The sequence below is a fragment of the Ambystoma mexicanum genome, chromosome 4p (assembly GCF_040938575.1).
Source record: "Ambystoma mexicanum isolate Mex_15411 chromosome 4p, UKY_AmexF1_1, whole genome shotgun sequence".
Taxonomy (NCBI): Eukaryota; Metazoa; Chordata; class Amphibia; order Caudata; family Ambystomatidae; genus Ambystoma; species Ambystoma mexicanum.
In genome coordinates this window covers 898256498-898281477 of record NC_090927.1, presented here as the reverse complement: position 1 = coordinate 898281477, position 24980 = coordinate 898256498, and the positions used below count along the sequence as shown (strand labels likewise).

Here is a 24980-nt window from a genome sequence, read left to right as displayed (position 1 = left end):
TGTTGACAAACTGAATGTTGTCATGTGGATACGTCTGGAAGCAAACAACTGTACCAATTGCTCCATTGATGAAACCTTGCTTCACGTCAAGGTTACGTTTCAGAATTACTCTGCAGTTTAAACACAACGTTAACATTTTCTCCAAACCATCTGTGTTGGAGATACATTTTTCTAAGCTATTAAGTTGTGCTGTTGCTTGTTGACGCATAGGGAGTGTCATGCGTGCACTTCCAGTTTGTCTGTCGATCTAATATGCACTATTGGTTGCATTTCTTTTTTTAACATTATCTCATTAAATTGTGTACAGCTTGCTGGGTTTGGCATGAAGGACATACATTTTACATATTTTTGTGCTATTAGTTCCATGACATCAGGAGCAGATGTGTTTTGCCCATATAGCTCATGGATGAGTCTACTATTTTTAAGATTGATTATGCATCATTAGAAAGAAGACCAGTCCTAATGCTTTTTAAAATGTTAGCATAGGTTAGGTCTACAGACTGACGCATGTTTTGAGTTAGTTCTCTGTATTGGAAATGTTGCCAGAGATGTACATTTCCAATGCTGCCAAGTGTGTTGTGGCACTGTTTGTGTCCCAAGGTTTTAAAAATAGGTTCACTTTTCACTGGTAATTGTAGGAGATCTCCAAAAACGTGTTTTCCTCCAAAGGGAGTCTGTTTTTAAGGACTTTGTGTAATCTGAGGTGAATTAAAGCCAACATTAGGTTGGAGGCCATGCTTACCTCATCTATTAGGAGCATTTTCATTTGTTTCAGAATTCTGCGTACTACAGTAGCCGCTTCTGTTGATTAGTTTGCAGTACTCCAATTTGTTTTGGTGTTCTACTGGATCGAGTAGTAGTCGTAGGAAGCTAAACCCTTGGGGGCTGTTGCAACAGCTGGAAGGTTGTTGTTTGTTAACTTTTGTAGGAATTTTCTGATGATTTTTATTAAGAATGTTTTTCCAGAACCAGCTTCACCACTTACGAGAAGTACAGGTTTATAATTTTGACAGCTACAAGTTTTACCGTCATGCTGCAAACCATGTTCAATTTCTTTAGTCGCTTCTAGGAAAATGCGAAGTTACCCATCATTTTAGTTGCGATTTTATCAGTGCCAAGTTTTCTTCTGATTGCTCATATTGATACATGGTGTTCTCTACTTAAGTCATAGCTAATTCTGCTTTATTTGCTATGAGTGGCTCTCCAAGTGGTTCTTGGCTTCCTGTAACAGAAGGTTGACTGCCCTTAGCAGTGTCTTCCTTTAGTTGTGCTTGAACTTCTTCCTCTTTTTGGCGTTCATTGTCCAACATGTTTTTGTATCGCTTGAAATTGACATTTGTTATACTGCTTTCATTTGCATTGAATGCAGCTTCAAATGAGTCATGGGTGCCTAATACATCTTCTTTTCTCCATGGTTTGAAAAGTTGCAGTAGGGCCATGCAGTAAAGTTCTCTGTTGAGGAGTTTTAAATGATAACTTCATATGATTAATTAGGCTGGGTTTGTAAAGTTTGACGAGGCTCCCTTCACAAGCTGAGACCATGTATTTTCCCAAATTTCCATCTGGTTTAACATTAGTCTTGTAGGAGAAATGTTGGGCTATGTGGTACAGGCACATATTTCCCAAAGCAGTACTTCGGTTTGGGTAGTATGTGTCTAATAAATTTGTTTTTCAAAATGTCCTGGCTGTTGGGATCATTTTTGGATATTGTTTCTATGTCTTGGTACGATTTCAGCACTCTTTTTCTGGATGGATGTAGCTGTCCCAAGGCTTAGCCAGACTATGTTTCCAGATGTGCGATATAAGGCTGTGCCTGTTAAACGTTCTGCAGCTTCGTAGCATCCACATTCTCTATGGGAGAGCATTTTTATGCCAAAGCTGTACCATTTTTGTGACCGTGTTTTGTCAGATGATATGTCATCCCAGAGGTTCTTTAGCTCCTTTTTCTCCGCTTTGGTTAGGCATGCTGTGATTTATCTTGTAACAGCAGTGGATTTGGCTGCAATATATTGTATATCTGTTTGCATTCCACAAGAGGGCAATGATTGCATTGTAATCATTGATGTACTTAAGCTTAATTTTTTTTAATGCAGTATGTGTTTTTAGGCGATTTGCCTTACACACTGTGTCTAACAGAATACATGAAGCTGTTTACTTGTCCTTTTGGCTGAAACTGGTCTAGGGAAACCAAAGCAGCATTTGGTGTAGTATTTACCTTTGTTTTTATATCTGCATAGGCGGTATTTGCCACACTTACGTTTTTGGAAGCGTAAAATGTATGTATGTAGCTCACTGTGCGATTACTGAAGGGATGGCACATGTTATGTATTTGTGAATAAACTGCAAAACAGTGGCATCACTGTCATGACCAAATTTAGGAGCATCTTTTATCCACAAAAGCATGTGATGCTCCTCTGGATTGATATTTTTTCCTCCGGAAGTGTTCCACTTTTCCGAGGGCAGGGATATTTTTATTACAGATCAAGTGAGGCATGGCAATAAAGCGGTGGTGAAAGTATCTTGATACATTTAGAGAAGAGTTCTCCTTGAGTTTTTATGTCCATCACTTTTGTTTCGGTTTGCTATACGTAGGAAGTCGTGCAAGTCATCCCATGTATAGTCTGCACAACTTAAAGTGACAAACCATGTCGGTGGGCCAAGGTTCCTTAGCATACACCGTAGATCAGTGCGAGGTCAGAACCAGTATTCTTTTGCACCACGCATGTTTGCCAAGAGATTTGTGATACTTGACTGCAAAACTTTCTTTGTCTTGTATCTTTTGAAGTAGTTGGAAACGAATAGTGGAGGCACGAAGCCTGGTCCCACCATCCGCACCTCATCATCTTACGCAGGGCTGACAATCGGCCACTACGAACGCGATACAGAGCTGGCAGAAGGCAGCCAGTCGCTGGGGGAATAGGGGTTCCTTAGGACCACTCTTTCCAATCTGGGGCAATCCAGAGTTCACGCCTGTGCTGAAGGCGGCGGGGTTCAGGGAGTAGAAAGCTGGCAGCCTTAACCAAATAGCTGATTTCTTCAATAATGGGGTCCCCCTCTCTTTCGAAGAATGCAAGGAAATGTTCTGCATCACAGAAGCTGAGAGATTCAGATACACGCAACTTAGACACTGGATGTCACAGCAGCAGACTAAACTGAAAGGAGGCAGGGAATTTATAAGGCACCCTAACCACCTTTGCCCCCAAGGGGAAGATCGCCACTCTCTCTAAGCTTTTAGATAGGGTGGGCTCCCCAATAAACCCCCTGATAGATGCGACTCTTACCGCCCGATAGCAATGCTTAACTATGACGCGAAAATCCTGACGACAGTGTTAGCTAATAGACTGGCTAGAATTATAGGGGAAGTAGTACATGAGGACCAATGCGGCTTCATACCAGCCAGAAACACAACCATGAATTTGCGCCGAGTGCAGCATGTCATCGCCCAAACTGTAGATTGCACAGAAGCGTTCGCACTGCTGTCCCTGGACGCCATCAAGGCGTTCGATTCGATCTTTTGGGAATGGCTATTGGCGGTTCTGGAGGGGTTTGGTTTTGGCCCTAGGTTCATTAGGTGGATCATGACACTATACACGAAACCTAGAGCCAGGGTTAAAACGGGGAAGCATATTTCGGAGGTCTGGAACATATGCAGAGGAACCAGACAGGGTTGCCCCCTCTCTCCCATGCTCTATGTACTGGGCCTGGAACCCATTGCTATCTATTTTCGAAAGCAATTTTTTGATGCTGGGATCCGGCTGGGAGACATTGACCACATTATTTCTCTTTACGCGGACGACGTCCTGTTATTTGTCAGGGACCCACAATACAATGTGCCCACGATGATGGAGGTCCTAGATAATTTTGCGAAGGTCTCTGGAATAAAATTCAGCAGAACCAAATCCTGCCTCTTCCCCCTGGCGAATCTTAAGGGAAAGGAAGCATCGGAGCTTCCTTCGGTGGGAATAAGATGGGAACACACCTCGTTCAAATACTTAGGCATACACATAATGCACTCCCCGGAACAAATGCATGAGCGCAACACTAAAGCGGCTCTCCCGGCCTTGAGGAAATCTATGGCCTTCTGGGCGAAACTCCCCCTATCCATGATGGGCAGAGCCTCCATAACTAAAATGATCATCCTTCCCAGATTCTTGTATGGATTTCAGAACGTACACTTCTACATCAAAGCGCCCTTCTTTCGCCTACTGGAAAGTATGCTGAGAGACTTCCTGTGGGGGAAGGGAAGACGTAAGATTGCGCTTGCCACGTTGTCACTACCGTACACTCAGGGGGGAATCCAACTCCCAAACTTTGAAAAATACTTCCTAGCAGCGCAGCTTGGCTTTGTCACCAAGTGGCTAGCAGACGATGCCACATCGGAGACGCCACTCCTGCAGCCACTGGTCTCCCCGTTATATATGAAAGAACTTCCCTGGGCCCCCACCTATTTGACAAGAAACGCCCCCCTACTGGTCTCCCTTGGACGCAAAATCTGGCATAGGGCTGAATCCCTTGCACGCGTCAAACACCAATACTCCCCGAACATACCGCTTATCTCAGATCTATGCAAAACCCACCCAGATCTGCAACACCTCAGGCACTGGGAACAGAAGGGGATTTACTCATGGGGGGACTTATACACGGAGGGGGAGTTCATGGAATTTGAAACACTTCAAGAACAAAATGATGTCCACGTTGGCCAGTTTCTATGGTACCAAAAATTAAGATCCACGGCACGTGCCAGATGGCCGACATGGCCGGAGGAACCAGACACGAACCCCCTAATTACGCTGCTATATGAACTAGGTGAGGGAGGAAGACCAGTGTCTCAGATCTACGGCCACCTAAATGACACCCCCAACCCACGCAGTGCCGGGCTAAAATCCAAATGGGAAGCAGACATAGGCCGAGAGTTAACAGACGGGGAATGGGAAAGGGCCCTCATATTCCCTAAAACAGTATCCAGAAATCACAGATTTAGGCAAATACAATTGAACATGCTGCATCGAACATACCTAACCCCAAACAGGCTGGCCAAACTTTACAACACTCGGAGCCCAGAATGCACCTGGTGCGAATTGGACAACGCGGACCTGCTCCACATGTTCTGGCGGTGTGCCAGGACACAATCACTGTGGTCCTTTGTACAGCAGACAAGCGAAACTCTGGGGCTGACCAGGTATGAATGGACTCCTGCGGAGTGCCTACTTGGCACATACCCCAGACCAACAAAGCTGAAACACCTCACTAGATTAATGGACATTATGTGCATTCTGGCTAAGAGGACAATTGCAATGTCCTGGAAGAAACCATCGGGACCACAACAGAAAATCTGGCACAGGGAACTGAAAAGATGGGTGCAAGCCGAAACGAAAGCCTGGGAAGAAAGTGTAGCCAGATCCACAGATGCCTCGAGTGTAACCCTAGAGGCTTGGAAGGGACTCACAGACTCCCTGTTTTACCCCTCAGACGATAAGCCCCCATGAACCAGCACAAACCCGCAGTAGGAAGTCCCACGGACAGGAGTGGAATTCTGGTAGAAGCCCAACCATAAGTTTATGCGGGCCCTGCTAAAGGAAGTCCCGTCATCCCCTGAAAGTCCCGATCCCCCCCAATGCCCCACTCGGCACCGCCCACTCAAGAAGCAGACATTTGGAGATAGTTAAAGTTTCTATGTTAAGTTGTAAATGTTAATAATTTGAGATGCAATCTGATTTATTGTCTGATGGCAGACCTGGCAATTTTCTTGTGCTTATAACAAATGCCAATAAACAGATTTGAAAATAAAAAATTAGATAGGGTGGGCTCAACTAGGAAGGAGAAATACATGCTGAAATGGGAGAGGGACTTGGGCAGAGCACTGGGGAAGGAGGAGTGGAGCCGGATATGGGCCCGTACACACAAGTTCTAGATGCATCACAAACAGGCAGGGCTCCATTAAAGTATGGTATAGATGGTACCTTATCCCTGAAATCCTGAATCGAGTTAACCCAGCAATATCGCATTCCTGCTGGAGAGGTTTTGGAGCCGTAGGCTCGCTTTTCCATTTATGGTGGTCATGCCTGAAATTGTACAGATTTTGGCAGGAAGTATTGGAATTCACCAGACTAATCACGGGCCTCACGATCCTCTGGGACCCAGGCATTGTCCTATTAGGTGACACAAGTGAGGGGGTGCTCCCGCTAACTGGACACATGTCTGAGCTTATTACCCACCTCCTCATGGCAGCAAAGATCAGCATTGCCTGCCATTGGAAATCCCCATGGGGTCCAGCAATCTCAATGTGTTGGGCAAAGTGCTGGGATACAGCTGTGACAGAAAAAAATCACATCGGCCCGCATGAAAAACATGGAGAAATTTCACCACACATTGTCCCACTTTTCTGACTACGCAGAACAGTTCCCGGGGATAGTGCGTAAACATCCAGATGGTGCTCGAAATAGTGACTTAACTGGCAGGCAAGTGGGAGGGTGGCAGTAAAGCTGACCCTTGGACAAAAAAAAAGTGTTTGCACCCAGCCTTGATTACTGTCGCAACCACACTTTACCTTATACTGCCATGCACTAGCTCTCTGCTCTTATTGTTTTTGTATTTGTTTTGTACTTTCATTTCCATAAACTAAAAAGATTTTGGGGGAAAAAAAAGAGCCATCAAGTACTACTTAGACGGAACCAAGTCTTTCAGGGCGTCCATGCAACTCTTTGTAGCTTTCATCCTTGCCAATAAGGGTAAAGCTATTTCCAAACAGAGTTTGTCCAGATGCATCACATCGGCTATTTCGGTCTGCCACACAAAAGCGGGCAGAGCATTCAAAGGCACGCCCCGGGCACATTCCACAAGAGCCACGGCAGTATCCGTGGCCCTATTGGCAGGGGTACCGCTCATTGATACTTGCCAGGCGGCAACCTGGAGAGTGCCCCACATGTTAACCAAACACTACTGCTTGGATAAACAGCACACAGCAGATGTTCAGATGGTGAGAGCAGTTCTGCAGCGCCTGTTCCAATAAGGTAGGCATTCCTTTTAAATGTCTACACCCGCCTAATGCAATACTGCTGTATAATCTAGTCACAGCATAGTAAGGGGTAGCCGGAATCACCTGCGTGGAATGGGCCGCAGGGAGGGCCATTTTATTGAGGTGACAGGGCAGTGCATACAGATTGGGATGTGGGTGTGTGACACATGCATCTGGGTCTGTGCTCTTGCGGGCCCTCAATCACTTTGCTGCACCCGGTGACAGGTAATGGTGGTCAGGCCATGTGTAGGATCTGACTCCCACAGATGGGTTGGTGGGGGCAAAGTCAGGATATGCTGTGCTTTGTGACATGGCAGTGATGCATTCCAGTACCTGTTGGGCATTGCATGTGCCTGTCCATCCATGCCCAGATTGCGATGGGGTGTTCCTCCGTTGACTCATGTGGTACATGCCAATCGTGGCCACCCACTCTTGCGTGCAAAATGTGTCCCTGTATTTGCATGGTGCCTGTGGGACATGCACTGGTGCTAGTGAACATCCACCTCCCCATGCCCTTGTACACATTCAATGTGTTGTGTGTGTTGATCCTTTTACTCACCCAGTAGCCAGGTACGCTGTTCACCATAACGCGCCAAGTACCAAGGCAGCGTGCTATTCCGTAGGACCATGGAGTCATGGCTTGATCAGGGGACGCGTGCGCAGCAATATGTGATTGTCGGGTCCGCATCGCAAACAATCTGTACATTCAAAGAGGTAGTACAGCTTTCTGTTTCGATACACCTCCTCTGTGATGTGGGCAGCCACTAGCCGTGTGTGTGCAGTCCACTGCTCCCAATACATTCGGCACAGACTTTGGTGGCATTCACCTCTGCCTGTGTCATTGGTAGTGTGATCTGCTAGGACACATGACGCATGAGGGCATCCAGGACCTGCACAAGCACAACTAAAAATGCTGGCTGGGAGATGCCATGCAGCTACCCAACAGTTACTGGAATGTGCCAGTGGCAAGAAAATTCAGCACAGACACTACATTCAACAGGGTGGGTATAGCAGTCCGGATGCTAATGATGGTATGGATGTCGTCCTGGATGAGGTCCACTATCCAGGATGGTCTCCCTGTTCAGGCAGGCGGTTTAGTGTTTGAATATGCCCGTCAGTCGGGACAAGGGTATGGTCCTTGTGCGGGTATAGGTGCACGCCCCGGGCACAACTTGCTGGCCATTGTTCCTCTGCATTCTACTTCTCGTCTTCCTCCACTGCCTGTCGGCCTGTTAGCACTGAAGCACCCCCCTGCTCATGGAGCTGCACTCCTGTATGCAGCACCTCCCAAGTCCATGATAACTACTTCTGCGAGTAGCAGCATGGTTGTGTGGGAAGGTGTGGGTGTGGTCCTTTTGAGCAGTCCCTGTGCTCAGTGTGCAGCTGGGTCAGTTGCGTGTACCTGTGGCCTCTTCCGCCACACCTGGTCCTGATAACCGCCTGCTCTGCATTGCTTGCATTTTTGTGCCGATGTTTCTGAGGAAACCGCTGTTGTAATGCTGCCTTCTTTACGTGGTGCAGGAGTTTCTGTCACTGATTCCGGAGGGTACTGCTGTTTGAGTTCCCTGTGCTACTGTACCGGCAGCAGTAGCACAGTATCCGCTGTTACCAGGACTGTTACCAGCATTCTCTCTTGTAGTGTTGCGGTCCGGTAATGGTGCTGGTAATCGTAAATACCAGCACTTAGTTCACGGACTGCAACACTCGTAATTAGGCCTTTTGTCTAAGTCCCTACAAGGTAAAAGGTCTGTTCACGCAGAGTAAATTGTATTTCCCCTTCCTGAAGTTACAAGACAGGAACATGGATAAACTAACCAAAACTGTGGACAAGATATCTGATTTTTTTAGATCTATGAAAAAGTATCCCATTAAGCAAAAGACCCTGTTGTGTGAGGAGGGTGAGCTACCCCCCCTCAGTCCACTTTAATAAACAAGGCTTTTGAGGAATCGGTCCTGTTCGTCAAAGCTGCCGATGAAGCTTTAGAGACGGTGAAGAAGAACCACGACATGCTTAAGACTCTAAGTCAAATTTCGAACAAGCCCTTTGTCCAACACCGTGTTAACACCCGTCCTTCCTTTAGCTCCAGACCCACACATTCAGGGTTCTCATCTGGGTCCTCTTCCTGGTCCACACCCCAGGGTACACAGTCTACCTACCAGACCTCTCAACACCGTGGTTTCACACGCGGCAAATGTAGAGGTAGGAGTGCAGCCTCTAGAGGCTCCCCTACCGCTGCCAACAAGTCAATTTTCCATCAAGGTTCCCTCCCATGTATCTCTAGTAGGAGGTTGAATTTCATCATTCACCCACGCATGAGAGGAGATAACCTCAGACAAGTGGGTGCTGTCTACCTTCATAGTCGATTATTCCATCAAATCTTTACTAAATTCTTGTTACCATGCGCATAGGCACAGAAGGATGCTGCGAGAACGTCAACTCATCCTGCAAGTGAAAATTGTCATTACTTAAGAAAGGAGCCATAGAACTCGTCCCCTTCCTATAGGTAAGCAAGGTTATTTATTTAGTGTACTTCCTTGAACCCAAAAAGGACTTAACCATGCACCCTGCATTAGATCTGCGTCCTGCAAACAAGTATGTCAAGCCACAAAAATTCAAGATGACTACTTTGCAGGTGGTAATCCCTCCTCTCAAAGATTGACTACATGGCAACATTAGACATAAAAGATGCATACTTTAATATTTCAATGCTGCCAGTGCACAGAAAGTTCCTAAGATTCCATTTGGGAAACACTCATTATCAGTTAAAAGTACTGCCATTCGGCATAGCCTTAGTGCCAAGAGTGTTTATCACAGTTCTAGTAGTGGTGGCGGCCCACCTTCGCAGAACGTCCATTCCAGTGTATCCTTATCTAGACGACTGGCTAATTACAGGAGACACACCTCAAGCGTGTCCAAAGAATATACAAGAAACCATCAACCTACTGTTTCAGCTAGGGTTTACCATCAACGAGAAAATATCAAGTCTCTTGCCCAGTCAAGTCAAATAATTCCTGCAAGCTTTAATTCGCACAGAAGACAGTCTTGTCTGCCCCTCCAACGAGAGGGTCCAAAATATGCTATTCCAAATTCCACAATTTATAGCTGGTTGTCAGATAACATATGCAAGGCTATGTGCCTGCTTGAAGTTATGGCTTCCTGCATCTACCTAGTGATTCACGCCCACCTGTGCATGCGTCCGATGCAAGAGTAGCTTGCAAGACAATAGTCCCAGGCAAGCGGTCAATGGGACGATCTAGTGGTTGTCTCGCAGTCTCCAGTTCTGTCTCTTCAGTGGTGGTCAAGGGATAACCTTTCCAAAGGGAAATTCTTCACCAGACCAGCAAAAGAGGCCACTCTTAATAAAGACTCTTCTCTATCAGGTGGTGTGATGAATCCTGTCGAGTCCTCACAGAACCCCTGCCTAAACTCTCCTCCCAGGTGGCCAGGTGAAGACAGATGCTACCTGTTCTTAACTTTGGGGGTGGTATTAGCCGGGAGGATCACCTGAGAGGAGAAGGGTCCTAACAGAATAGGAGGGCTCCGCTAGTAGAGGCGCTGTATTTATCTTCTTCATAGGGGGAGCTTTCCATGATGCCAGAATATTTAATGGCTTGCTGTCGGAGGCTTCCTTTTCAAAATCTACCCACCTTGTTGGTCGTGAAAACTATTGTGATCAGCATGGGAATGGTATTTATGTGAGTCAGAGCCTTAATACCCTGGCATCTGATAAATAGAATTCCCCCTTAAATTTGAACCCATCATTAACCCTTCTAAAATCCTTTCCTAGAACCATATCTGATAAAGTGTATTAAATGGAGTTGAAGGCTGTGTTCTTGATGTAAAAAGTAACCAGAAGATTGGGGACTTTGTGTCCCATAATGCCCTAAGTACTGCGACGAAGAAGAGGGATTCAGAGGCACAAAACGGCAATGTGCAGTATAGTGTTTCTGATGACCCATGCCTGAGCAGGACGTTTGAATATTTAAGGCCCCCTTGTTATGGGTCGTCGTTCACCCCCTTCTGTGCGCAAAACCCAGCCACCTGCACCTCGAGCACTTCGACTTCCTAGTGCAACTACCAGAATGAAGAGGAGATTTGTGGCACTCCCCAAAAGAATTCGGCATTATGCCGCCCCGTTTCGTGCACGATGGCAGCTGCCGTGGAAGTTAGCGAATCGAAAACTACATTCCCCAGCAAACCTGGCTCCGTACGGTAGTTTGCCGGTAGCCTCGCATTGGCTTGCCCCGCCTCTCTCACTGATGTAGTCCATAGAGACAGCCAGGGCGCCGCTTCTGTTTACAGCTACTCCCGGCACTTAGAAGCTCCATCTTCAATTGCTGAAAACCTCCTTGTTCTTACGGATTCGACTCGGACTGTTTACTGGACCCTCTATTTGGAATACCCTTGTTGAACTGCCTTCCCGTGCACCGAACCTGTTTTTTGCTTCACGGACACCGCTAGAAAAAGTTTGTCTTTGTTATTGTCCGCTAGTGTACCAGACCTTGCCTGCCTTCGACTTCCTATCTCAGGAATAGCCATCCCGACTGGCTGTTCTGCATCGCGCCAAACCTTACCTGCCTTCCACTTACCTTCCCTGGAACTACCATCCCGACTGGTTGCTGTCATCATCCTTCGTTCATCAGTGGTAAGACTTTTTGCTTCACAAACGGAACATTTGGAAAGCCCCTGGTTAATCCGTGCACTCAAGGACGCTCTGCAGCTGTGCACCATCCCGAATCCAGTGCGACCCTCGTGCCGCCCGGGTATTAGCATCCTCCTACTAACATTCCCTTTTTCTTATTTTATCCCTGTCGTTGTGTTCTAAGCTACTCAAATCCTCCATTCAATCTCCACTGGTAAGATCCTGTCCACCTCTTGAATTGTGTCTTAATTTAAGCCAGTTAGATACTAAGTCTTGTTATATTCCTAGGTGATTCCCGAATTGTGCTGCTCTTCTATCCTACGGGGGGAAAAAGCCCAGGTATTACATCAGTTAGTAAGGCTTACAGGGGACAACTGTTACCTTCGTGTTACTCACTTGTTATTCTTCCTTTACAGCCTGGTTCGTGGCGGTGCGCTTTCTCCCCGCCCTTCTGGGTGATCAGTCCCCTTGTCTGGTTAAATACAGCAAGTGGTCATATCATTTCGAAGGTCTTATTCCCTCACAGAGAGGAGGCTTGGGTAGAGGCCCTACCCAAAGCTCTTCAAGCAACTTCCTGGGTTTTGGATACTCCCCGGTTCCACGCACTCATCTCACCGGTGAGTAACACCCCTCAGATGCAGGCCATTACAAGAAGGTGGAGCATTGGCAGGAGTTGTCAGCCGCAGTTGCAGAAGCAGAGAACGAAGACGCCAGAGTCGCCGCCATCTTTGAAGCGAAGTACGGTTCTGAGAGGGTCTTCGGTGCATAAAACCTGAACTGCAGAGGTCGTGCAGCAGGAAGCGGTATACTGACGAGCTGCCCCGTGCAAGAAAGAAGCTCTCTTTATATGGTACCTTGTCCCGGTGTCTGACGAGCACCGGAGTTCAGGAGGAGCAACGCAGGCTCCTTTCCAAGCTTTGTGGGCTGCAGGAATGCGACAGAAGAAGCAGCGGTTCGAGCGGATGTGTGTGAGTTGGCCTGTGTTAGGTAACCTGGAATGCTCCGTAGTCGAACGTTGCCCGATAATCAGTGTTTTGAATACCAAACAAATGCAAGAAAGTTATCTGAGCAATATACTCCACTTTAAAGGAAAGCCAGAAAAGAAATTTTACGATTACCAAGACTAAAACTAGAACCACCAGTGCCAAAGTAAAGGTGGCAATACTTGGGAAACCTGTAGCCCACATAGGCAAAATAACAAGAGAACAATATTGCAGAGAAATTGTAACTATTATTCCCAGATTGAGGAAGAGGCAATAGTTAAGCCTTACACTAAGAAGCATTGCCTAAACCAAGGAAGGGCAAATGCGATAAGGAGACACTGCCAACAGTTGTTTGATGTGGAGTTAAGAAATAGTGGCAGGAGACAAACCTTCCTTGTAAGAAGTATCAAGGAGGAGAGGAACATAACCTGCATTATCTATGGCAAATATATCAGTGGAACAAACACACCAATGTGAACTGTGTCCTCATAGAAGATATTGTGAATCTTGATGTTGCTGAAAGTCAAGGACTTTTCTAAAAGTGTGAAGCAAACTTTAACACAGCGTACTTGTAATGTCTGAGTTTTTATCCTGGCAACCAGGTAAACCCAGAAAGAATTGTTAGTGATAGTTCTGCCAAGTTAGTGGACCAGGATCGCATTAAAGTACTGCATTGTGGTTAAAAGTTATGAAGGAAAGAAAGTGGCAAGGCTGATATTGTTTGGTGCACTGTGGTAAAAACCATTTTGACAAAAACTTTGTTGCGAAACAAGAATTATTATTTATTTATTTTTTTAAGGAGAAAGCAAATCTGCGGCAACATTGTTGTGAATCAAGAAGACTTGTAGAAGTATTTGTATTCCAAGAGTAACATTAAGATATTGACTATCTGCTTGAAGAAAGGCCTTTTCTTTGGTTTTGTGGGAACTTTGTCAGTTGCCAAGCAAAAGACTTTTGGAGTAAGAAGAATTTTGAGTAGATATGGCTATACAAAAAGGAACTTTATTCTTTGAACTTTGATTGAAAATCCTGCTTTGAACCTAGGGAAGGGAGTTCGACCCAGGCTACAAAGATATATAGGTATCAGGTTTATTTTGAGTATAACTGTTTCTGTTCAACTTGAATTGCCATATTGAACTTTTATGAGTTCAATGTATGTGTAAGTGTGATAGACAGATTCCTTTTATTAAAGTGTTTTCCTTTAGTTTTATTTTGATAGGCAAGGCAATCCTCTTTAGGTTAGGGATTGCGAGACATTTACACCCTTTTGAGTTAATAAAATAGCTACTTTTGAAAAGACCCTTACTAAGTTGTCTGCCTTGCATTTCTGACCCCTCACAGTGGGGAGCACATTATTTGCATCATACAACATACAGTGTGTATTCTCAGACACTAGCGAAAAAGCACATCAACCTGTTAGAGCTTCTAGCAGTGTTCATAGCTCTCAAAGCCTTTCAAGTCAAGTTACAATGGGAGACAGTTCTAGTCCTAACTGTGAGAAACCAGAAGGTGTCTCACCCACTAGTCCCTGGGGATCTGTCATCCAGGTGGCCAGGACACTGCGTCACTTTCGGATCCAGCTCCTCGGGTTGGGCCAGTGCCGGAGGATCACGTGGAGAGGGAGTGGGACATCAGATGGTGAGATGCGGTATCCCCTTTCCTGTAACAACTGTACATCATCCTACCAGGTAGGATACTTAGAAACTCTACCACCCCCATGCCCTTTTACAAAACAAAACTTTCACACGGACAGCCTGCTATGGGAGAAAACAGACTTAACACCCAAGCAATATACCTGATGTGTCCCAATATAATGGCCAGGCGAGGTCAAGCAATTACTGACCTACACTCGCACCTGACTTCCATTTATCTTCCCCACAAAGATAAATTGCAAAGCACAAAAGCACACTCTGAACAAGGCAAAGCACATGAGGAAACAGCAGTTTTCGAGACTGCAGCCGAACGAGAGAAGAAAGACTGCAAAACAGGAGGGGACCGCAAGGGGGGAAATTCCCTTTACGACAAGGAACCGTTACTTTCAAGAGCTCCTGAGATTAGAATGCGTAAAACCAGGAAACCAGGCTGAAGAATCCTAGATTGAGTCTTAGAGATATCCAGGGGCCCTCCTGCGTCAACAATCAAGGCGGGGAGAAGCAGCAGCCGCCGTGGTAACATCATTGGCTCCAAAAAGAAAGCAGCGTCCTTGAAATCAACAACCGGTGAGTTGGGGAGACCGATACAAGACTGTTCTGTGTTGAAGCCAAGGTTGCAAGCAGCAACATTGTATGGCGATCACTGGAACGAACATTGTTAAAATGTGTGATAAAAGACACAAGTAAAGTTGAACTGCTGATGTGTGATTGAACTTTAAAAGCAAGATACGATACCTTTGACAGCTTGGACCGGCACTGCGTGGTGCTCAATTGAAGGTCTCTCTACGGTATCCAGCAGAGAAGCGACAGAAGTGAAAGTTAAAAAAGGGTTCTATTAAGAAGAGAACAAAGAATTGTGAATCGAAGTGGTTGTGCGATGGGTCGAGCAAAATCCTGCACACAGTTGAAAGTCATCGATTTTGATGAAGTAAAGAAAGTTTGGAAAAGTATATACATTTGGTCTGAGCCCGGCGGAGGGAGACCCTGGGTGAACAGTAAATTCCCCGAGAAGTTGTACATGTGAAATCTTGAGAAGAAAGAAACTTTAATGTTTGTTGTGTCGCATCAGTCCCTCTGAAATGAGAGACTTTGAATGGCAAAGAGACTTTAGCACAGAAGGCCCTGATGTTGAGGTTTTGAAATGCATCCTCATGCTACAGAAGCCAGAGAGTGTGCTCCGTCTTGTCAGAAACAAAATGATCAGAGGGACCTAGACACGTGAAGGATCATGGGTACAACCAGAAAACAAAATGGAGACTAGGGGAAACTTAAATTCATTCCCAAAAACAGACTAGCTTACATGCTTTCAACCTTAGGAAGTCCACTGCCTTTGTGTTATCTCTTCTTGTAGTGGCGAAGCACACCTACTGATCAGTCACAAAACAAGTAAAAGACTGTGTAATTAACACCTAATAATAATTTCAAGATCTAATCAATTCTATTAATAAACATACATCAATATCATAAAATCTAGTAAACATTACACACGATTTGAACAAAGTGACAAGTGCAAGTACAAATCCTAACATGCAAAGCTACATGGAGATTAAAACATTTTTACTTTAGGATCACAGACTCAAATGAGTCAATTAAAGTACATACTAACAAAAAGCGTTGGATAATTAGCAGAGAACTCTCTCTTTGCTCGTTTTCAGCAGTCAATGGGTGAATCCTTCTTACAATCAAGAAAAAGGTTTTAACAAAATTAATATTATTCGTAAATGCTGATCAACAGTTCAGCATTATATAGCCCAATATATTTTGTTCTTTTTTTATTGTTAACGCGAACACTGCAAGAACTTCTTCAGGGGAACCCAACGGGTAAGCACATTTGTGGGCACTTTCTTCCTCATCAATACTTTAACATTTCTGTACTGGTGTTCTTCCCAAACACTAAAAGAGACAACACAAATAAACAGCTATCTTTAATGCTGTTAATTATTAAAGATGCCATATCATCTAGGAGTTCATAAATCCCCCAATGTAGGCTCACTGTGAAAGAGTTTCTTTTTAAACAATTAATGGTCCAGTGAGAGTGTCTTCCTAGTACTCCAATCTGTTGGATAACACACATGAGGGAGTCAGCCAAACAGTACCCATCTAGTCTTTGAAATTCAGTGAAACCTAATGTTTGCAGTCTATTAGTCTATTAGTACTTGGGCCATCTAACCCATTATTTAACGAGGGCCAGATTCCACTTATACACTTCAGAATCGCTTAACTTTACTGCCTCACATATGTACACAAACAGTTTGGGCCCCTTTGGACTCCCTGCTCTTTAATTGGATGCACTAGTGTAGTAACGGTCGTGACACTCAAAATTAGTGATTCCCACGTGTTACGAAGCGGCAATGCCTGCTCTATCCCTGTAACAAGTCAAAGTTTCTAAATCCATAACTTTCTTATTTACGTTCCAATTTAATATAAAACGCAGTTTGTATTACTTTTGACTCAACATACATCAAGAGACGACATGTAATATTCTAGTTTATGATCTCACTCATGTACGTACGTTAAAGAACAAGGCTGGCCGCATTGATATTTTGTTTGCTCTGATCTTGACTTCTCTTATATAAATGCCTAATACTGTCAATCCATTAAGGAAAGAGGCTTCAACTTGGATACAAAAAAATGTGTATAATGCTCACCATACATTCTTTTGTGCCAAACTGGACTGCTGATAGCGTGTTTCAAAGTCTTTATTTACATTGCGTAGGTTAAACAAACGGTTGTTTGCATTCCTCGAGTGATTTTAAGTGCCCTCTTTATCTCACCATAAACCGCACTGGAAACCTGGCGGAAAAAGAGCAGGAGGCGTTACTACTATTAACTTTATCTCAATTCTACACCCGAACATGGGTACAGTGTTCAGTATTGTTTACAGCTGACCACTTCAGCCATCAGGAACTTACTTTGTTCCGAACCGTCTGTCTCCTCCTCACTGAAACGTCTCAGTAATTTACTGGGAATCACCTGCTCATGGGTACAATACACATCACACAGGGATATTATTACAAGCATGCCCTGTTGACTTTCTTTTTTGAAACTTGAAAACAAGAATACAATACTCTGCACCTACCACTAGATGTTGGGCTAGGCACAGCATGTGAATCTAAGCAGATTGCAGCATCATAAATAGTGCGACGTCCATTGTACCCATGGTCCTTCACGCTTTGAGGTCCCTCCGATTGATTTTTTTCCGCCATCGTAGACGGACGCTAGTTTGCAGCAGAGTTCTTCAGGCTGATGCCTTTGATTAGAAAAAGTCTTTATTATCGACTTTCTTACTATTCTTTCGCTAACAGCTCATCGCCTGCCGCAAGATCTGCAGTGTATTTCGACGGACGGAGCAATCGTCGACGACCGAACAATCATCTCGACAGACACTGACCGGGGCCTTCACAGGCCTCACCGGGCCTCGGCCCATCACAGTAGGGAGATTGAGGGGAGGCCATATTTCCTTCTCCTTTTGGAGAATGCCTAATCTCTTCCCCTCATTTCCTTCTCTTCGCCGTGCTGCCTTTTCCACTAATCTTTTAAGTTTTGCCCGGCATGCATCAAAAGGCGCCTCGACGGCCCCTTCCACTACCTCCAAAAAAGAGAACCCATTAATACACTTGTCCCGGGCCCTCTTTTTACAATCCAAGATGTCGAAATCCACTAAAACTTTGATGCCTCTACCGTCTAAGACCTCTACTTCCCAAGATAGTGGCCCCTCTAAATCTAAGGACACCCCTGCACCTTTAGATACTCTTTCTGGGTCCATGCACCACAAGGAGCCTAAACACTTACAGGGCACTACTGGCACTACTACTTCAGTATTTCCAAGGTCATCTGAGTGGACCCCCCAGAGCTTTGATAGGGTAATGAAGATGTCTTCTTTTGTAGATTAATGGACTGGCACCCCACACTAGTTGCTATTGTTAAACCAGCAGCCAAGAAGGAATGCCTGGGCACTTTTCAGCCCAGCACCTCCACCCAGAGCCAGGCTACCCCTCGGTTCCCCCTACCGCTCCCTCTCAGTACTCTTATTTTGTAGACACCTCGGGTTCACTTGATCCTGGCTCTCAAGAAGATCAAGGGGACCCGTAAGATCAGGACCAGGGTGACCAAGAACAATATTAAGACTACGATGATGACGATGTCTGTCATCCAGTCATCAGACCATCAAGATTAACCAGTGGGTAACTCCTCAGTCGACAACCAGCTACAATACAATGAGCTGCTCCTCAAGGCAGCAGAACATTTCAACATAGGCACCCAGGACGTCCAAGTTGGAGACGAGAAGTCTGCAACGCAATTAATTCCCCTCCTGCAGTCTACGCAGTGTACACACACCACAGCCCAAAACCACATTCACCTTCTAGGACTTCTAGCAGTTCTCAAGGCTTTGCAATCTTTTCAGCAGCATCTTCTAGGTCAGACAGTACCAGTCCTCACAGATAGCACCACTGCCATGTTTTACTTAATCAAACAGGGAGGCACACACACTCTCAAATTCTGTCCAGACTGTCCCAAAAAATGTGGAAGTGGGCCCTCAAGCCTGTCGGCGCCTTCGGGGATTTTATCTCTAAATTTGCCGTTGGAGTACCCGGACATCATGAATCTTCCATGGAAGGCTACGTTGAAGTCTGTGTGGCCAGTTTTGGACTCGGGCCCTCTTCTGTCACCAGACCTGGGTTTCACCTTCCTCTGGCTGATATTTATGAAGAGGAGGAAAGGTCTTGAGTTTGAGGACCCTGGTGAACTTGATGAACCTCCACATTTTTCTGGAGACGTCAGTTGGAGGAGTTGAGGCAGACCCTCCATGATACAAGTGGGCTGGTAACTTCCCCGGAAGTGGAATTTGGTAGACCTGAGCCTGGGGCTCATGCAGAGTCTTCTTATAGGAGACTCGTGGCGCGAGTCTCGGAGTATCTGGGCTGCTCTAGTCCTCCTGAAAACTGTGCAAGACGATCTGACGGACATCTTGGATCAAGGTCCGTCTTCTGACCCAGTTTTGCCATTTCATCTTACCTTGCAGTAAAGGGTGGCAGCTGCTTGGCAGTCCCTGGAATCTCTTCTGGCCTGCTATGATCAGGAAATACCGCCCTTCCGTTAGCGACTCCAGCTATCTATCTATCTACTCACCCCACTCCCGAGAGTTTGGTGGTTCAGGCAGCTACGGCCACCTCGAGGCAGGTGGCGTACCTTACCATCCTCCGGATAGGGACGACTAGCGATTCGACGGTTGGGCCCGGAAGGTATTTTCTGCTGGGAGCATGGCCCTGAAATCGGCCAACTCCACGTGTGATTTAGCAAGGTTTTCACACACTCTGTGGAATTGTTTCTTTGGCGGCTGAGCATATTCACGAGGGGGAAGAAAGGGGATGGGTTGCTTGCTCATGTGCAGGACTGCAAGGATGCCATGTGTGAATCCCTTCAGTCAGGTTTGGATACGGCCGACAGTGTTAGCCGATCCATGGCTGCGAGCATCGTTATCTGCAGATTTGCGTGGTTGCGGAAGTCGGGGTTTGCTCCGGATGTGCAGGCCTGTCTTCTCAACATCCCCTTTAATGGCGCACATTTGTTTGGCAGCAAGGCTAACGAGAGCCTTGAGAGGTTGCAGACCTCAAAAGCTGCAGCGAAATCTTTAAGCGCAGCGGTGCATCAACCTTTGCCTTTTTGTCCTAGGGGACAGCAGTGGAGGGGAGGTTCCTTTCGTTACTACTCCTCCTTTGGTAGGACGAGAGGGGCCACCAGTCAAAGGGGCCAGCGAAAGAGTACCCGTGGTGGTCGGGGAAATCGTGGTGCCAAAGCCGCTCAGAGAGCTGCCTCGTTGCCTTCAGGCACTGCCGCAGCCGCTTCTAAACAGTTGTGAGGCCATGTCCCATGGTTCGCCGTTTGGGGGCAGACTGTCTCAGCATCTCGAAGAATGGCGTGCCATTACTTCAGATGCGTGGGTTCTGGATTTCATTGCCCACGGCTACTGCCTTCCCTTCCTTCAGCGGCCTCGCGGCAATCCACCGGGGAAACTCTCTTTGAAGCTTCCGGATCCGCTCCTTGCGCAGGAAATCTTGAGCCTGCTGGAGAAAGGCGCTATAGAACTTGTGCCTGTAACGGAGAGGAACAAGGGATGGTATTCCCCTTATTTTTTGATCCCAAAGAAAGACTGGGGATTGAGACCCATCAAGGACTTGCGATGGTTGAACAAACGTCTCAGGAAGGATACGTTCAAGATGGTCATTCTTTCTCAAGTTCTCCAGGCCCTTCAACTTCAGGATTGGTTGGTGTCTCTGGAACTACAGGATGCTTACTTTCATGTGCCGATTCATCCCACGCACAGGAAGTACCTGAGGTTTGCGGCTGGCGACTCGCACTTTCAGTTACGGGTTCTGTCGTTCGGATTGACCTCCGCCCCGAGGGTTTTCACCAAGCTAATGGTGGTGGTGGCAGCGTACCTCCGGCGAGGGGGGATTCATGTCTACCCCTACCTGGACGACTGGCTGATCCAGGTGCGCTCTCCCGAGCTGGTGTTGGATCATCTCGGGGGTCACCTGCCGCACTCTCCACAGGCTGGGCTTCTCCCTGAATTTCAAGAAGTCTCATCTGACACTTTCCCAACAGCTCCAGTTCATCGGGGCTGTTCTAGACACGTCCTTGGGGAAGTGTTCGCCTCCCAAGGTAAGGGCTCATCACATTGCGCATATGGTGGACAGGTTTCAACATGCCCAGGGTCTCCTGGCTTTCGAATTCTTAAGGTTGCTCGGCCTCATGGCCGCCTGCATGTTTCAAGTGCCGGAGGCCCGGCTGCGGATGAGATCCCTGCAGTGGCCTCTCGATGCAGTGGTCCCAGTTCTCCGGCAAGATGTAGGATCCCGTTCAGATTCCACTCTGTCTCCCTGGATCGTCTGTGGTGGGCCGTCGAAGGGAACCTGATGAATGGGGAACAGTTTTGGCAACCGTGGCCGGAGGTGACGGTAGTGACGGATGCTTCCCTCACAGGATGAGGTGCTCATGCCAACCACTTGACCACCAGCGGTCGTTGGTCTCCGTCGGAGTCCAGACTCCACATCAATCTGTTAGAGCTGAGGGCCGTCAGGCTAGCCCTGAAGGCTTTTCTGACCTTTATAGGGGGGGGAGGGGAAGAGTGTCCTGATCATGACGGTCAACATAGTGGCCATGCATTACCTCAACAAAAAGGGGGGGGGTGGGGTCACTGTCGTTGTGCAGAGAGCCAATTCAGCTCTGGGTCATCCAGCCGGAAATTTCGATCTCAGCAGTTCATGTGGCCGGAGCCGGAAATGCGACGGTGAACGATCTGAGTGGGCAGAGCACGGTCTCCCATGAGTGGGAATCGGCTCAGGAAGTCCTTCAGGAGATCTTCGCTCTTTGGGGTACCCCGCAAGTGGAGCCTTAGGAGACCCGTTTGTGGTGGATTGGTCATTCCCACTGCTGTACGCGTTTCCTCCAGTCCCTGTCATTCCTAAAGTGTTGCGGAAGTTCGGTTCCCACATGATCCTCATTGCTCGGGATTGGGCCAGGAGAGCGTGGTACCCGGACCTTCTAGAAATGTCCATCTGTCCTTCTCGCCGTCTTCCCTGCCGAGAGGATCTGCTCTTGCGCTCGGGGTGGGGGGGGTTTGGGTGCTCGGGGGCTAAAGGGGTGTTCGGGGGGGGTCGGGTCAGGTTCTCTATCCAGAGGTCAAGACTCTCAACCTTCACGCTTGGTATCTGAAAGGTTGAGGTATAAGGATTGGGACCTCCCGGATGACGTGATGGAGGTGTTGCTTTCGGCCAGGCGGCCTGCAACAAAATCCCTGTAACGTTGGCGTAAGATCTGCGACTGGTACAGTGATCACAATGTTGAACCTTTTCAGTGCTCCATTCCTATGGTTTTATCTTTCTTGCTTTATTTGGTCCACAGGGGCCTTCAAGTGGGTACCATCAACGGTTACTTTAAGATTCCTTTAATCTCTGTTTCTTAAAGGACTGCCTAATGTATTTCAACCGTCCCCTTTCCAGGTGTGGTTTGGGATTTGAATTTGGTCTTGAAATTTCTCATGGGTGCTCCGTTTGAACCTTTGCACTCTTATCATTTGAGATTACTGCCCTTCAAGCCTGTGTACTTGGTTGCGGTTACTTCCGCTCGCAGAGTGAGTGAATTGCAGGCACTTTCATCTGAGCCACCCTTTACTGTGTTTCACAAGGACAGGGTTGTACTGCGAGTACGTCCCTCCTTTCTACCTAAGGTAGTTTCTGAATACCATTTAAGTCAAAAGGTGGTTCTTCCATCTTTCTACCCTCCTCCTCATCCTGGCAAGGAAGAGGAGCGACTCCATCGGTTGGATCCTAGGAGAGCTGTGAGCTTTTACATTTCTAGGATGTCCAGGGTCAGAGTGGACAATCAACTCTTTGTAGGATATGCTGGACACCGATTGGGCCAGGCTGTTACAAAACAGACCTTGTCCAGGTGGATTATCCTCACCATTACGGAATGTTATTGATTGGCAGGTAAGGACCCTCCTGAAGGGTTGAGAGCTCATTTCACTAGGGGCGTGGCTACTTCCACCGCCCTCCAGAGGGGTGTTCCTATTAGTAATATTTGTGATGCCGCTACTTGGGCTTCCATCCACACCTTTGTAAAACATTATTTCCTGGATACTCTCCATGGTCAGGATATGTCCTTTGGGAAGGCGGTTCTTTATTCCGCAATCTGATTGGGTACTCTAAATTCTTTTCCCTCCTCCATTTACTGGTACTGCTTTGGGAGTCTGTCAAAGATGTGGAATGCGTTGAAGGACACAATCTATTCGAAGAACAAGTTACTTACCAACTGGTAAAGTTCTTTCGACTGGATGTTCCTCCAACGCATTCCACGTCGCCCTCCCAGCCTGCCCCTCGGGTGAATTTCCTATGCGATTGCAGCTTCCGTTTTCCGCAAGGCTGAGTGCAGTCCAGCAGGCATCAGACTGGTGCCACACGTTCTGGGGGAAAAAACTTAAACTGAGGCTACCGTCGCTGTGCGTCCTATTTATAACATCCTATGATGTCACCCTCGACGGAGGCCTTCGAGGGACATGGACCCGACGCCATCGACGCAGGACGCCCTCTGACGAAAAGTTTCCGAAGTGCACAGCTGTGGACATTACATGTCAAAGATGTGGAATGCGTTGGAGGAACATCCAGTCGAAAGAACGTTACCAGTTGGTAAGTAACTTGTTCTTCTAACCCTCTACTGGGTTGGGACCTTAATGTTGTGCTCTCAAAACTCGTGGGTCTGCCATTTGAGCCTATGCACAAAGCCAGCCTAAAACACTTAAGCTACAAGACTGCCTTTCTAGGAGCTATCACTTCCATTAGATGTGTTAGTGAGCTACATGCACTGTCTGAATAAAACCCTTCCTTTATAATCCATAAGGACAAGGTGGTCCTTAGAACACATCTTAGGTTTTCACCTAAATTGATATCCAAGTTCCATGTCAATCAATCCATTGAACTACTTACCTTTTTCCAAAATCCATCCAACTCAGCTGAAAGGAACCTCCATACACTAGATGTAAGGAGGGCTGTCGTGTACTACATAAACAAAACAAAGCCTATAAGGAAAACGGACCAACTCTTTGTTCCCATAGCAACTGGCAGTGAAGGGGATCACATTTCAAAGAACGCGACCTCCAGATGAATAGTCAAGTGCATACACCTATGCTATTCATGATCAAAAAAGACCCCGCCTTTTATACCAATAGCTCACTCTAACAGAGGTACAGGGGTTACTTTAGCATTTATTGCAAACGTCCCCCTAGACACTATTTGCAAAGCGGCTCCTTGGAGTTTCATACATGCCTTTACTCAGCACTACTGCATTGACACAAGTTCTAAAACAGATGCACAGGTGGGACAAGCAATGCTAAAACATCGATTTGCTGCTGTACCTTCTAACCACCCACCTTCTCCAGATACTGCTTGCTAATCTATGTATAGCATGTGATGCATCCATTACTCACTGTAATCGTATTTCTGATGCTTGTATCTGCTTAGATTCACATGCGCCCACTCTTCCTCCCCTCCTGGAGTTGAAGGTGACTACATGCTATTGCTCTATCATTATTTTCTGTTTTATTACATATGTACTCGTGTTACACTTCACCCTACCTCATGTCAGAAACATAACAATCTGAGGGACCTCGATGGACCATTGGTACAATGGACGTCGCACTATGGATAGTATTAATGAAGCACCGAGTTGAATTTCGAAAACAAATCCTGTAATGCTCTAATACCGCTTGATGTCGGCCTATGCATACCATGTGAATCCAAGCAAATACAAGATGCAGAAATACGATTACGGTGAGTAATGTATCCAATATATAAAATCACTGGAGTTCGACTCCATAAGGCTGCAATACTTTTACATGAATGTGTTCGCCTGCTCTGTTCATTGGCATCCCTATCTGTGTGTGTGCATGCATATATAATACAGTAATGTTCAGTTTTGTTGGATGCTGACTGTCAATTGCATAATGGGCATTATTGTGGAACCTCAATTATCAGTTGGTATCGGACTACATAGACTGTAACGGTAAAGAAAAATACATAACCACAACTTTAAAAAGTATATTATGATCTTGCAGGCTAAATTATTAGAATGAAAACTTTCACGTGCTATCTGCACTGGTTCTGACAATCAATTAGAATGTGATTTTATT

The 24980-nt window shown here is 46.4% G+C and overlaps 1 protein-coding gene across 14 annotated transcripts in view; it reads left to right on the top strand.

Annotated features, from left to right (window-relative positions):
• MAP3K7 (mitogen-activated protein kinase kinase kinase 7) overlaps positions 1-24980 on the top strand; it is a 1005666-nt gene that overhangs the window by 202897 nt on the left and 777789 nt on the right. The gene's annotated exons all lie outside the window — the stretch shown is intronic.